This window comes from Zootoca vivipara, chromosome 7 (assembly GCF_963506605.1).
Source record: "Zootoca vivipara chromosome 7, rZooViv1.1, whole genome shotgun sequence".
Classification (NCBI taxonomy): Eukaryota; Metazoa; Chordata; class Lepidosauria; order Squamata; family Lacertidae; genus Zootoca; species Zootoca vivipara.
This window is the reverse complement of record NC_083282.1, coordinates 56333177-56339176: the sequence shown is the minus strand read 5'-3', so window position 1 is coordinate 56339176 and position 6000 is coordinate 56333177. Positions and strand designations below refer to the sequence as shown.

At 41.3% G+C, this 6000-nt stretch overlaps 1 protein-coding gene across 4 annotated transcripts in view; it reads left to right on the top strand.

Moving 5' to 3' along the window:
* The first annotated feature begins 403 nt into the window (after positions 1-403).
* The window catches only part of SLC45A3 (solute carrier family 45 member 3), an 80809-nt gene continuing 75212 nt past the window's right edge, over positions 404-6000 (top strand). For all 4 annotated transcript variants that reach the window (XM_060277115.1, XM_060277112.1, XM_060277113.1 and 1 more), the window contains exon 1: positions 404-4091. The gene's annotated coding sequence lies outside the window, so the exon portion shown is untranslated. The remainder of the gene's footprint in view (positions 4092-6000) is intronic.

Here is a 6000-nt window from a genome sequence, read left to right as displayed (position 1 = left end):
TTATTGAAGGGTTCCCAGGACTGCATATCTGCTCCTGAGCTCTGTTTTAAGTATGTGTATCCTTGGCTTGTATTTTGTATTAAAAGAGAACATGGAAAAGAACCCTTTATTGTTCAGCATGTTGGATTTGTGTCCCCTTCATTTTTTTCTCTTTTTTGGGAATATATTAAGCAACTTATTCTTCTGTATCTTATTTTCTTTTGTAAACTTCTTGGTTTTGTTTAAAAATGGCTTTATAAAAGGGCTTTTATAACCCATAAATATGCCTTCTGTGGTTTTTCCACTCCTTATTGTATAATGTCTAGCATCAGTTCTGCATTTGCTTTTAAAAAAACATTAATAGTCTGCAAGTAAACAGAAATTCTGTGTTAAAACCACTGGTACCTTCTGTCCCGAGGATTCGTGTTCAGGGTGCAGCTATTCCTTAACAGCTTAATGCTAATGATATCTACTCTGAAGTAAGTAATTTTTAATTCAGTGGGGCGTACTCCCATGTAAGTGCGGTTAGGACTGCACTCTAAGTCTAATGTACATAACTGTACTTCAGCAGTGTATTCCTACACACACACTTAGAAGCTTTGTTCAGTGAGTCTTACTCCCTGCCTTGTAAGTGTGTTTAAGATTGCATCCTGAGGGTGAAATAATTTGAGATACCTTTGAAATGACAACCATATGCAAATCTCAGTGATTTGTCCTGCATAGTTACAGCACTGCTGTGAATTTGAAAAACCGTTTTCAGTAGATAAGCAGGACACAATGGATACTACATCCAATCTTGTACATAAGCAGAAGTCTGCAGGAGCAGAACAGTGTTGGCTACAAACTTTAAGAACTTACTATGTCATCCTTAGAACTTTATGGTAATGCTAGCCAAGCAAATGAGTATTTAAAATACTATCTTTGATTTACAAGTGATATAATTATAATTAACTACAGTATATGCTATTAGTGATGGTAGGGTTGCCAGACTCAATACAGGACAGGACTTCTGTGCCTTTAATTGCCCTGCTCTCTTTTGAGTCTGGAAACCTTAAAGAGAAACCAGCAGACCCTTTGCTTGGAAATTAAAGGATCTGCTGCTTTCTCTTTAAGGTTTCCAGATTCGGAAGAGAGCAGGGCAATTAAAGGCACAGAAGTCCTGTCCTCTATGAGTCTGGCAACCCTAAGTGATGGTAGCAGCAGACTTGGTGGGGGAGTGAATAGCAAGATACACACAAGCAAAGAAACTTGGAAAAGCAAGTTGTGTGTGTGTGCCAATCACATAATATGGTATGTTAAGTGAGAAATGGGAAACCTGACGATGGGATGAGCAGGGAATAGAGTGGCTGGAATATGATGTAATAAATGGATAATCTCAGATTCTAGATTTACACTGAGAAGCTATTTGGATGGGGCAGTAAGCTGCCCATCGGTGAAGAAATTAAATGCAGTGGGCAGAGGTGTGTGCCCATGCATAGGAGACCCAAAACAGGCTAATGAGAATTGGACAGCTGACTGACGGGGAAGTGGCTTATGTAGCCAAAATTGTGCCGCCCATGCACAAGAGAGGTATCAAAAGGCTTTGGGAAACCCCAAGGTGTGCAATAACAATCCTGGTTGGGGGGGGGGCTGCAAAAGAGGCCAATAGGGACATTTTCTCAGTAGCTAGAGAACACAGGTGGGTGGACTGAAAAATATGGGAATGGAATGAAAGTACCATAGAAGCTGCCACACTGCGGCAACATGGTTATGTGTCCACTTGCTCAGCTCACAGTCAATGCAGAACATGGCTTGCCTAGCAAATCAGGCAAAATTGTACATGGCTTTCCACTTCTGCTTCAAAATATACTTGGGTATCTGCTCTAGACAGTTTTTGGCTTTCTGCAAAACAATTCTAGTCTGTGGGAAACAAGACTATAGTTAACAAGTCTAATTCTAAATGTCCGTTAATATTAGCAGAAGGAGCATATAGTGCCAAAGTTACTCAATGCAGGATGAAGATTTTACTGTACATCCGAAGTAGTATACATAATCTAAAGCAGCAGAGGGCGTACTTCAACCTCTGTATTGCTTGTTTCTGTGGGAAGGAGCATCTTGGCTTTTTGAGCTTTCTGCATTACAAAAAGTACTGGTTCCAATTTTGCTCCTTTTGCAGTTTGGGTTAATGTTTTCTTCATGCAAATTAACTTCTTTGGCAGTTGTAGTAACATTGAAGCTCACTAATTTATGGGCCAAATAAATCACTTGAGCACAAATGGAGACAGAAGTATGACCCAATGCATCGAAAACCACCAGAGGGAAGGAAGAAACCTTAAAATTGTATTCCATTAGTTTGGTTTAAGGAGTTGATCCAGGAGTTTTGAATGTGTGAAAGTAATTTGGATGGAAGTACATCTGTGGTTGTGACTCCTTTTATGAGTCTTCATCTTTTTCCCAGTGCTTGGGTACTAAGCTAATGCTGTTCATTCTTGGCTCAATAACTGAAACAAGTTGGGGAATGAAGCACCTTTAACACAGATGTTAGGTGTGGGTCCGTCTTCTTTCCGTGTTTACAATCCTGCTGTAGCAAAGCTTTCAGTGACTTCATTAGGTTCTTAAGCACAACAAGCTGGTCACCATTGCTCATCTATGCAGCTAATAATCACTTGTTGAACAAGAGATGAGGCAAAATACTTCAGAAGAGTAAACAGATAGCACTTGCTGCTTTGCTGGTATTCATTTAATCCTTGCCTGCCTTGTCTTGACAGATTATTATTATTATTATTATTATTATTATAATTATATATTGCATTTATATCCTATTTTCTCCAAGGAGCTCATGCTTCTCCCCCTCTGCAATTCTCACAACAACCCTGTGAGGTAAATTAGGCTGAGAGGCAGTGACTGCTGCAAAGCTGCCCAATGAACTACTTGGCCAAATGGGAATTTGAACCCTGGTCTTCCAGGTCCTAATCTGACACTAACCACTACACCACACTGTTTACCTCCTTATCCTACTTTTGCAGCAACCATCTCCACATCGGTTTCAAGTCCTGGTCCACATGAATAAGGTTTTGACTGCCTTGCCGTCCCCTCTTGCCACTGCGCAGCTCAGTATTTTCCTTTGCGTGCATAACGGGTTTATTTTGATGGCTTAGCCACAGAATACAGATTGCCATAAACAATACAGCGTGGACAGGAATGTGTGTGCATAATACTAAATTTGGAGGTCGAAGTCATAAATGTAAATTCTTGAAATCTCAGTAATGGTGTTTTTTGCCTGCTCAATTCTCTGTGTTTGACATGAATGGGATGTGCAATGGGGCATCTTTCGCACAGCTAACTTTGGAAAGCCTGCCCGGTCCAATCTTGCAAACAAAGTTTTACCTGAAACTGTTCACATCTTTACAAGCTTCAGAAAAATGGAAAGCCTGCTGTTAAAACTGAATGCTATGCCCAATATCAAATCCCACATTTGTGCAGCATGATTGCAGTCTATACATGGCCCCAAAGCGCTGTCCCTCTGAAATCCAGTTTGAAATGTTATCCTTCCCTTCCCCTTGCTGCCCTTGTGACTCCAGCCCTTGTAGGTCCTGACTGGCTGTTCTTAAACCTGTGCCTTGCTCTAGTACAAGCTGTGCCACTTGGGAGTTCCGAGCACATTAGCATTGTTTTGATGAATAGGAGTGCCTATTTACACATGGGGTGGGTGACTGTAACAAAGGGCGTGCTGTCACCTGCTGCTAGAAATAATAAAACAGGAGAATGAGTGGTGTAAAATATGCCAAATCCTGCTTTGCGGGAGAGCTGCTCTTTTGTCTAAAACTAAATGGAGCCTTTCCGGATGATGATGAAAGACAGTCCAGTTGTGAGTGCAGCATTTGATACTAGTTGCAAACTTAAGCATACCAAGTGTGTGTGGAGGGGGAGCTTTGAAAAATTAAGCTTCAATTTTTATGGCTATAAAGATAAGCCTCCAGCCTGGGGAGAAATGTGGCTCTCTGGGGATCTCTGTTTGGCCCTTGGGACTCTCCAGACCACACCCCTTTTGCAGGCCTAGCTGGAATGTTTTCCCCAACCCTTTTCATGCTTCTTGCTTGCCTGTGAAATGCCTACTTTTCAGTGCCAGCCAGGTAAGCCCCCTCTTGTTCTCCCAGCTCTTTTAACATCTCTTAAAATTTCCTTTAGCATCACTGATGATGATAATTTTATTCTCTGTGAAATAATGGCAATTGAGCTGGGTTTTGTATGCTTGCTTGGGTTTGACTTGTGGCTGTCTGTGTTGTATTTCATGACTGGGTTTTATTTATTGTGAGGCTGGCTTTATTGATGTAGGGTGTTACTGAGTTTGTTTTAATTTTGCCTGCTTTTTTATAGGAGGCTCATAAATTGAATGGAATAAGGGGGCGGAAATCATTGTGGCCTTTGTGTCCACGTCATCAGACGCATGAAGTCTTATCCCGAGTTAGCAGATTATATATGCCCATATACAAGGATACATACACGTACATGGGTTTAGAGCGGGGGAGGGAATGTAAACAGTGAGGCTAAAAGGCCATGAAATACAAAAGAGAAAGCATGTGGTATTTCCATGCAAAGCTCAAATGTATACAAGATAAGCACAGTATTTCTAACTGTGTCCTGCTAACTTAACACCTGTAGTAGAAGAGCCTGAGTCCTAAACAAATACTGTCAAGCTTGCTGATAAATTCTAGTTCCACAACTTCAGGTTGAACTCTTCCTTTGAAGTTTCTATGTTGAAGAGGAGTGACTCTTCATTCAGCCACATTTGAACATCTATTTATTCTTGCCTTGTTAGTCCTTTGCAGGCACTGTTGGCAAATTAATGGCATATATTAGGCATCCCCAAACTGCAGCCCTCCAGATGTTTTGGCCTACAACTCCCATGATCCCTAGCTAACAGGACCAATGGTCGGGGAAGATGGGAATTGTAGTCCAAAACATCTGGAGGGCTGAAGTTTGGGGATGCCTGGCATATATATTGTGTTGCGGATTGAGCAGATGCATGACCCCCAATGGTTCAGCTGTTGGTGCCGTGAAGTCCTAGAATACGGTTGCCTGCGTAGATAAGAGGACAGAATATATACTTGATGACTCATGGAAATAAGGCTGCCAATGGTCACAATGGTTGTATCTTGTCTCAAGGATTATAGGCGATCTGCCTCTGAATACCAGTGGGAAACAGATATTGTGCTTATATCTGGCTTTGGGTTTCCGATATGTATCTGGTTGGCCACTTGGGGACAACATGTTGGATTGCCCAGTCCTTTGGTCTCATACAGCTGGGCTCTTCTTAAGTTTTTATGACTTGGCAGACATTGCAAGTGGTCTGTTTTAAGACAAGGGTGAGGAACCTATGACCCTCCCATTATTCTTGACCATTGACCATGCTGGCTGGAGCTGATGGAAGTTGGAGTCGCACAATATCTGGAGGTCCACAGGTTCCTCACCCATGGTTTAAGACCCTAGATGAGCTGAAGCATCAACCTGTAGAGTTCAGATGTGCAAATGTACCTTCCCATGCAAGTCATCACTTGCTGTTCATTTGCTGGCCGAATTGCAAGGTGGAAAGATCATTGCATGTTAATGGTATCAATATTTTGCACTCCAGAATAGTGCCTGCTAACAGAGTGGACCTCTGTTTGGCTCCAGTACCAGATTTCGTGCTCCATACTGAAAAACAACAATTTTTAAGTTTTGAAATTGTAACGAAAAGGAGCAAAAACAAATAACAACACAACAACAAAAATCCCTTGGCAGCCAACACTGACAATAAGAATATTACATCAATCCTGCTCTAATACTTTATCAAATAATCAAATATAATGGGTGTGTTCTTTATAGATGTATTTTACAGCTAAAATTGTCATAGACCTTTAATCTAGGCTAGTTGCTTGCTAAGTTTAGCAGACTTTTGCCAGATATGAAACAAGGTTCCTTCTTTAAAATTCTACACCACAGTTGGTATTGAAGGGTATAAGTTGAAGAAAAGTGGAATGGAGATGATTTGGGGATGTCACC